This window comes from Lithobates pipiens, unplaced genomic scaffold (assembly GCF_037356315.1).
Source record: "Lithobates pipiens isolate NorthernLeopardFrog02 unplaced genomic scaffold, aLitPip1_a1.2 Scaffold_30, whole genome shotgun sequence".
Classification (NCBI taxonomy): Eukaryota; Metazoa; Chordata; class Amphibia; order Anura; family Ranidae; genus Lithobates; species Lithobates pipiens.
In genome coordinates, this window is record NW_027507791.1 from 53,900,850 (window position 1) to 53,910,906 (window position 10,057).

A 10,057-nucleotide genomic window follows, 5' to 3' on the forward strand; every position below is an offset into this window, starting at 1 on the left:
GGGTGGCACTGACTCTCAAACTCGCCCATTGGGATCAATGTGGTACGAACTTCCACCATGAGCCAAACGCTAGGCTTGCAGTTGCAGTGCAAAATTTGAAGTCTACTGGGATGCAGTGGACCCAAATCCAACTGATATGCAGGAAAGTGGCCCCATACGCAGGCAGTGTATATTTGGGGCCCTCACCCCTGTCACTTTCGGACCAGTGAATGTGTCCTTGCAGCCGCTGCATCCTAATCGACTTCAATGGGCTGCCTGCATGCAGCATCTGGAAGCTAAGACACCAGAACGGCGACAAGGTGTAAAAAAGTATAAATATATAGATATGTACAGACGAAACATGTAGGGAGATGCACATCGGTTGTCAGCCTGGTTACAACATAAAGCTTGTCTCCACTGAGAGCCACACCTGCTAAGGCGTTTCACCCGCCCATGGGCTAATGTCCCGTACACACGGTCGGACATTCCGACGGAAAAATCCATCTGATTTTTTCCTCCGGATTTTGGCCCAAACTTGTCTTGCATACACACGGTCACACAAAGTTGTCAGAAAATCCGACCGTTCAGAACGAGGTGATGTAAATCATGTACGACGGGACTACAAAGAGACCAGTAGCCAATAGCTTTCCTGTCGTAATTTATTCTGAGCATGCGTGCCACTTTGTCCGTCGGAATTGTCTACACGCGATCGGAAATTAAACAATCGGATTTTGTTGTCGGAAAATATTTAGACCTGACTCTCAAACTTTGCGTGTCAGAAATTCCGACGGAAAACGTCTGATCGAGCCCCACACACGATCGGATTTTCCGACAACGCGATCACTTTGGTCGTCCCACAATACAAATAGGGTCACTTGAAAATATAGAAGGAAAAAACGTCTATGGGAAGCAATACAGGAGGTGGAAGAGCTTGAGAGTGATACAGAGGGGAGAGAAGCTTGCATGGCTTAATACATACTTTGCATTACACTTTGCACAACGATGAGCTGTGTAAAGGCAGCCCATTCATTTAAAGTAGGAATATGGCCTTCCACTAAGAAAACCCCCTAATTTTAAATATATCTGCACTTCCAGTTTTTTCTTAGTTCCTTGAAAAGTTCCCACAAATACCTGTTGATCATGAAGTCCACCTAATGCAGCTTTCTGTGACACCTGGGCAACAATGCTACACTGCTCCTGAATTCAGAGAAGCGTTGTCACTCTCATGTAGGATTTAATGCTTGCAATTTAGTGGGATAGGAAGATGATCAAGGGGTGCGGCTATCATCATTATCCCTTGCTAGGGTTGCCACTTTTTCTTCAAGCCAAACCCGAACGCTTTAACAAAAATATATATTTTATACACTATAACAGTGGTCTCCAAACTGCGGCCCTGGGGCCAGATGCAGCCCTTTGCTTGCCTTTATTGGGCCATTGAGTCATTATTCCTACCATTGACACCAACAATGGGCAGTATTCCTTCCACTGACATCAGCGATTGGGTATCATTTCTTCTAACGACAACAAAAATTGGGCATATTTCCTCCCACGGACACCAACTATTTCTCAGCCTAATACCAAAGATCGGGCATTGTTTACTCCCACTGGGCATAGTCCGGCCACCCTAAACTGGCCCATTCTTTAGAATGTTTGGAGACCTCTGATCTATAGGATTGTAACAGGCCTAGGACACCTTTGGGCACTCCAAAGAATAGTAATGTGGCATGCATAGTGCTCCCCTCACCCTCCTATGGGGCCCTGTTCTAAGCCACATTCCTGTCTGAATATTGTGTCCGGGTTTCAGGTGGACTGAAACCCAAACACATGATTCAAAACCCGAACTGTCCAGGTGAATCCCGAACAGGTGGCAACCCTATCCCTTGCTGATTTTCTTTTTTTAAATCGGATTTTATTTAATCACTTGCTTACTGGGCACTTAAACCCCCCTCCTGTCCAGACCAATTTTCAGCTTGCAGCGCTGATGCACTTTGAATGACAATTGCGCGGTCTTACAACACTGTACCCAAAGTAATTTTTTAAAATTTTTTACCCACAAATAGAGCTTTCTTTTGGTGGTATTTGATCACCTCTGTGGTTTTTATTTTTTGCAAAAAAAATAGAAAAAGACTGAATTTAAAAAAATATATATTATTTTTATATTTTGTCATAAAAATTTTCAAACAGGTAATTTTTCTCCTTCATTAATGTGCGCTGATGAGGCGGCAGTGATGGTCACCGATAGGTGGCAGTGATAGGTACTGATGGGTGGCAGTGATGGGCACTGATGAGTGGAAATAATGGGCACTGATTGCTTACACTGATAGGTGGCACTGATTGGCACCACTGGTGAGCATTGATAGGTGGCATGTGTGGGCATTGATAGTTGGCACTTGTGGGCATTGATAGGTGGCACTTGTGGGAATTAATAGGTGGCACTGGTGGGCACTGGCAGGTGGCAATAACAAGTGGCAATGGCAGGGGGTACTGATTGGCACAGATGAGGTGCCTGTGTTCCTTCCTCTTCGGGACCGATGTCCCTTTAACAAAAGCCGGTGATCGGCTTTTTTTTCTCCTCACGCTGAAAAAAACTGATTCCCGAGCTTTTGCTCACATCATGTGATCATCTGTCATTGGCTGACAGCTGATCACATGGTAAGGGGCCAAGACTGGCCCCTTACTCGGATCAGTGATCACCCGAGTCTCAGTGACTAGGTGATCACAACGCGCTCCGTGCGCGCCCTGCAGGGCGCGCGCAGGGAGCGTGCACAGGGGAGGAGCGTCCTATGACGGCCTCCCAAAATTGAGGTCTGCGTCATTTGGCTATGGCCCGAACCTCAAGTAATTAACAGCTTCAACCCCGGAAGATTTTCCCCCTTATTGACCAGGCCATTTTTTGCGATACGGCACTGCGTCACTTTAACTGACAATTGTGTGCGACGATGTACCGAAACAAAATTGATGTGCTTTTTTCCCCACAAATAGAGCTTCCTCTGCGGTTTTTATTTTTTGCGCTATAAACAAAAAAAGAGCGACAACACACACGGAGGAAAGTCCGTTAATTTTGAACGCTGCTCCAGGTAGCCGGGACTAGCGAAGGAAGCGTCGCTGGCCCCGTCGCCTGGTATGGAGTTAAAGGGGAAGCCCTACACCGAAAAAACGGCGTCGGGGTCCGCCCTAGGTCAATATCAGACCCTTATCCGCGCACACGCTATCCGGCCGGTCAGGAAAGGGGGTGGGGACGAGTGAGCGCCCCCCCCTCCTGAGCCGTACCAGGCCGCGTGCCCTCAACATGGGGGGGTGTTTTGGGGTGGGGGGGCAGCGCGGCCCCCCCACCCCAAAGCACCTTGTCCCCATGTTGATGAGGACAAGGGCCTCTTCCCGACAACCCTGGCCGTTGGTTGTCGGGGTCTGCGGGCGGGGGGCTTATCGGAATCCAGGAGCCCCCTTTAATAAGGGGGCCCCCGGATCCCGGCCCCCCACCCTATGTGAATGAGTAGGGGTTACAATGTACCCCTACCCATTCACCTGTGAAAAAAAGTCAAAAAACACAAAACACAAGGTTTAAAAATAATTTATTGCACAGCTCCGGGGGTCTTCCGTCTTGGGGGGTCTTCTCACCGGACTCCTCCGCTATCTTCTGCTAGCTCTTTTACTAGCGGAGGAGCCCGGCTTTCTTCTTCCAGGGGTCTTCTTCCGACTTCGGGGGTTTTGTCCCCCTCTTCGGTTCTTCTTGCTGGGCCACCGCGCCTTCTTCTAGCTCTTTTACAAGTGTTGGCCCGGTCTTCTATCGCCTCTGTCACCGTTGTCTTCGTCGCCTTCTGTTCTTCTCTTCTTGAGCTGTTGACTTGTCGCTGTCTCTGGCCACAATGACAGGGACGCGGTGTGCGGTGACTTATATAGGGACATCGCCAGGTGATGTCCCCGCCCATTATGATGTCACAGTCCCAGCATCCATTGGGACTGTGACATCATAATAGGCGGGACATCACCCGGCGATGTCCCTATATAAGTCACTGCATGCCCCGCGGTCATCAACCCCGCCGAGCATGCGATTCGGTTCCGTGGACACGCCTCCAGAGGTGTTTAAAGAGCCGGCGTACAGCTACGACAACTCGCGCAGGGGAGCCAACCTGGTCCGGAAGCTGTTAACAGATCTTCTAGTTTTAAAACATACAAACATATTATACAAGACGCATTACACACAACATTACCAGTCCTGCTCTCTGTTTCCTGGACTGACAGTACTGTCACTTGAATATGCAAAAAATAAAAAATAATCTTATACATGTTTTCTACCGTCATCATCAAATAAGGTTTCTGATCTTGCTTATCGGCTGTTCCCTAGGCTTAGTGTGCATACCCTAGCCTCAGCCCCGGAGCTGACACTTTATTGGACACCCAATAAACACTCTTTCAGCAGCTTGGCTATTATACATGTCACATTAGCTGACATATAAGTGTCTAGATTTCTTGTTTTCCAATTTAAAAACAAAAATTTTTTTTTTTTTTTTTTTTTTTTTCCCTTATATAGGGAATCCCCATTAATACATAATTTTTTATTACTCAAATGTATAGATATTATTGACAACACACTCCTGATGAAAAGATGGATCCTCAAAACCCATAGAGTGTTTTATTTGTCTCCAAAGTTTGATTTTTTACCCAGATCTATGTTTATCTATGTGCCTACTTATTCATGCAATCATGTATCTACAATATAAAATAAAATAAAATAAATTGAATTCATGTATGTCAGCTCTTTATGGAAAATGTTTTTATGATTGTATCATGTATTATGAGAATTTTTTTGTTATCTGTATAATAGATCAATTTAATTTTTACTTATATACATATATACTTTATCTGATTCAGTGACTTGCCTCACTCAAAGTCCCATGACCACAGCTTTTTTTTTATTTTTTGCATATTTATGTATATACCGGGATGGAGGCTTGTCATTTTACTCAGAGTAGCTTTTTATCTACCTTATAAGGTTTTGTGCATTACATATTAACTCAAATGGTATTTTTGTTTCAACCGTCATACATAAGCCATTTTTTTAACACAATACACTGCAACGCGCACTCTCTGTGAAATTGAAATTTTCCACATTTTGTCATGTTACAACCAAAAACCGTAAATGTATTTTATTGGGATTTTATGTGGTAGACCAACACAAAGTGGCACATAATTGTGAAGTGGAAGGAAAATGATAAACGGTTTTCAAAATGTTTTACAAATAAATATGTGAAAAGTGTGGGGTACATTTGTATGGCGCCCCCTGGAGTCAATACTTTGTAGAACCCCCTTTCACTGCAATTACAGCTGCAAGTCTTTTTGGGGATGTCTCTACCAGCTTTGCCCATCTAGAGAGGAACGTTTTTGCCCATTTTTCTTTGCAAAATAGTTCAAGCTCTGTCAGATTGGATGGAGAGCGTCTGTGAACAGCAATTTTCAAGTCTTGCCACAGATTCTCAATTGGATTTAGGTCTGGATTTGACTGGGCCATTCTAACACATGAATATGCTTTGATCTAAACCATTCCATTGTAGCTCTGGCTGTATGTTTAGGGTCGTTGTCCTGCTGTAAGGTGAACCTCCGCCCCAGTCTCAAGTCTTTTTTGCAGACTCTAATGCCTTGTACACACGGTCGAACTTTCCGACGACAAAATCCATTGGATTTTTTTCCTCCGGATTTTGGCCCAAACTTGTCTTGCATACACACGGTCGCACAAAGTTGTCGGAAAACCCATTCGTTCTGAACGTGGTGATGTAGAACACGTACGACGGAACTATAAACGGGCCAGTAGCCGATAGCTTTCGTCTCGTAATTTATTCTGAGCATGCGCGGCACTTTGTCTGTCGGAATTGTCTACGCGCGGTCGGAATATAAATGATTGGATTTTGTTGTAGGAAAATTTTAGATCCAGCTCTCAAACTTTGTGTGTCAGAAATTGCGACGGAAAAAGTCAGATGGAGCCAACACTCGATAGGATTTTCCGACAACACAATCCGATCGCACATTTTCCATCGGAAAGTCCGACCGTGTGTACAGGGCATAACAGGTTTTCTTCTAAGATTGCCCTCTATTTGGCTCCATCAATCTTCTCATTAACTCTGACCAGCTTCCCTGTCCCTGCTGTAGAAAAGCATCCCCACAACCTGATCTGCCTCAGTCTACTCTGCTGCTCATTATGAGGCAGCTCTACTCTGTCTTCTCAGAGGTGACTTTGACTATGTTTGTTGACTTTGTCGATGATTAATCTATGGATTAGGGTTGCCACCTGTCCAGGATTCACCCAGACAGTTCGGGTTTAGAATCGTGTGTCCGGGTTTCAGTCTGCCTGAAACCCGGACACATTATTTAGACTGAGCTGTGGCTCCCCTAGTAACTGAGATAGTCGCACAAAAATCTGTTGCCATTCGTGAGCTATGGGACGCTGTCTGGGGGCAGGTTTGGCATCACTGGGAGGGGGGCATGATGTCAGCAAAAGCAGTTTGGCCACACCCACTGTTTGCCACAGCATGCTGCATTACCACTCTCCTTGGGGCACCCAAAGGTGTCCCAGGTCTTTTATAATCCTATAGTCTATACTTCGAATAAAAATGTGCCCCGTGTCGCTAAAGTGTTCGGGATTGGCTTGAAGAAAAGGTGGCAACCCTACTATGGATAGAACCCTTAGCTGCACGCTCCTCTAGGTTGAAGATAAAGAGAGGAAGTGTCACTGTGGTTACATTTCCAGGTTTATTATTCTCCCCTCACCAAATATCATCTCATTCTCTGTCAGGGCCTCTCCTAAGCCCTTGTACACACGGTCGGAGGTTCCGACGGAATGTGTCCTATCGGACCGTTTTGTCGGATATTCCGACTGTGTGTGGTCTCCATCGGATTGTTTCCATCGGAATATCCGACGGACCAACTTTTCCAACTTTCCGGTAAAATTTTCCGACAAAATGCTCCAACCGGACATACTCCGATCATGTGTAGCCTACTCCGACGGACAAAGTGCCACGCATGCTCAGATCAATTTCCTAGACAAAAGCTATTGGCTACTAACCTGAACGTAGTCCCGTCATAACGAAATAACGTCATTACGTTATGTACAATCGGATTTTCCGGCAACTTTATCCGACCGTGTGTATGCAACAGTTTCAGACAAAATCCGTCGGACAAAATTCAACGGATTTGGTTGTCAGAATGTCCGACCGTGTGTACAAGGGCTAATGGTAGAATCTCAATGAACCCTTCCATTTATATGATGCTATATACAATTTTTCTGTATACACTCTATATAATTATATTTCTTACCACCTTGTGCAACTTTGACAACAAAATAAATACTGAATATCGTCTGTAATGTGGTCATAAATGCAAAAAAAAAGCTTTCTGAGGCTGTTGGCACGTTGTTGGTTGGCAGCCTTTAAATAAGTACATCTGTAATTAAAATAAAAAATAAAATAAAAAAAGTGTACATGTTCCCCATAGCAACCGATGTAAATTAGCCTTTTGTTTTTAAAAAAAATGCATTGGAAAACTGACAGCTGGATTTGTTTGCTGTGGATAACAGACATTTCCTTCATTGTGTTTTTAGGAGCCTAGTGTCAAGGCAAGTAGGCAGTCCAGTAGTGAGAATAGCCCCGGATCTCATCGAAAAGTCATATTCTTGAATGAAAACCTCGACATCTGATTTCAGTTCCACTTTAGAATTTGAAACCCATCAGAGAAACAACATAATGTATGCTTCACAAAGTCATAATCCTAGTAGTAGTCATGGGCGTCCGCAGGTAGGGGCAAGGGGGGGCAAGTGCCCCCCCGGAATCAGATCAGGAGTGATTACCCCATCACGCCTTTCTATCACCCCCCTCTCTCTCTCTCTCACCCCTCTGTCTTTTTCACCCCCCCTATCACCCTGTCTCTCTCTGTCACCCCCTCTGTCTTTTTCTGCCACCCCCCTCTCTCTCTCTATCACCCCCCACATGTATGCAGTTTCTGACAGTCTCTTGTGCCATGTCCATAGTCTCTTGAGCCATGTATGCAGTTTCTGACAGTCTCTTGGGCTATATATGCAGTCTCTGGTCATCTCTTGTGCCATGTCCGCAGTCTCTTACAGTCTCTTGAGCCATGTATGCAGTCACTGACAGTCTCTTGGGCCATGTCCGCAGTCTCTTACAGTCTCTTGAGCCATGTATGCAGTCACTGACAGTCTCTTGAGCCATGTATGCAGTCACTGACAGTCTCTTGTGCCATGTCCGCAGTCTCTTACAGTCTCTTGAGCCATGTATGCAGTCACTGACAGTCTCTTGGGCCATGTCCGCAGTCTCTTACAGTCTCTTGAGCCATGTATGCAGTCACTGACAGTCTCTTGGGCCATGTCTGCAGTCTCTGACATTCCCTTGGGCCATGTCTGCAGTCTCTGACAGTCTCTTGGGCCATGTCCGCAGTCTCTAACATTCCCTTGGGCCATGTCTGCAGTCTCTGACAGTCTCTTGGGCCATGTCTGCAGTCTTTGACCATCACCTGTACTACATCTGCAGTCTATGACCGTGATAATGTGATAATGACATTGTCGAAAAGGGTCAGAGCACGGGAGACCTTAAAATGATGCCCATCCCTGAAAAAAGTTCTGCGGACGCCCATGGTAGTAGTCATAAAAAAATAAACAGAAAACATAAGAACACCCTCTTGCAGTGCAATGATTGGGTGTAAATTTTCTGGTGGAAAAACCGTAGGGGGGGGGGGGGGGGTAACTTTGTCGTACGCTTCTCAACATGTCACATATTTTTTAACTAATTTTTTAACTAACTAATTTTTTAACTAACTAACTAACAAATTTTTTAACTTTAATTAATTAACTTTAATTAAGTAACACATTTTTAACTTTTACCAGTGTGTTTGCTTTACTGATGCCGTAGAATGAATTATTAAGGCCGTTCCTCTCTTCTGTCTCTTCAGGTGTTCACAAGGTACGGGAAATGTTACATGTTCAATTCTGGACACAATGGTCGGCCTCCGCTCACCACTGTGAAAGGAGGGACAGGAAACGGCTTGGAAATCATGTTGGACATCCAGCAAGATGAGTATCTACCCATCTGGGGAGAGACCGGTAAGTACACGGAACTTGTTATAACACAAGTCTTCTCTACGAAACGAAAAGGTCTTCACATATCTACACATTTCTTTGCATCCAGCTGAGCTTCCATAGCAGCCGTTTTCTGGAACAGATACAGTCAATAATAAAGAGCTAATAACAAAAATCCATGTGCAGAGGCGTACCTCGGGTCTCTAGCGCCCTTGGCGAGAATCTGTATCGGCGCCCCCCAATGGTCCCAATGTGATTCGAATTCAGCCATACAATCTGTACAATCTGTATGGCTGAATTCGCATCACACAGACATCGCATGTAATTTGCACTGCAGTGTGGTGCAAATCACATGCGATTTCGCATATCACATATATGTGAACCGGCCCTAATTACTAACTACATTAGTTTATGCATCATAACGTGTGTTCTTTACATTGGATGTTTCTACCAGAGTCTCACTGTCAGTGTCAGTTTATAATGTAGTGGTCCCTTCCCTTCCTATAACAGTACTGACCTACCCAATTCCTAAACTGACCTACCTTATTCCTACATTGGCCACTACACTACAGTGTACTGGGCAGTGTGTAGTTGGTAGTGTAGTGGTTAGTGTGCACACTGACCGCTACACTGCCCACTGACCGCTACACACTCATCACTACACACCGGCTACTACACACTGAGCACTACACTGCCCACTGACCACTACACACTGGCCACTACACACCCACTGCCCACTACACACTGACCACTACACACCCCACTGACCACTACACTGTCCACTACACACTGGCCACTACACACCCACTGCCCACTACACACCCCACTGACCACTACACTAAACACTGACCACTAAACACCCCACTGACCACTACACTAAACACTGACTACTACACACCCCACTGACCACTACACACCCCACTGAACACTACATAGCCCATTACACACCCCACTGACCACTACACTGCCCACTACATACCCCACTGACCTCTACACCCC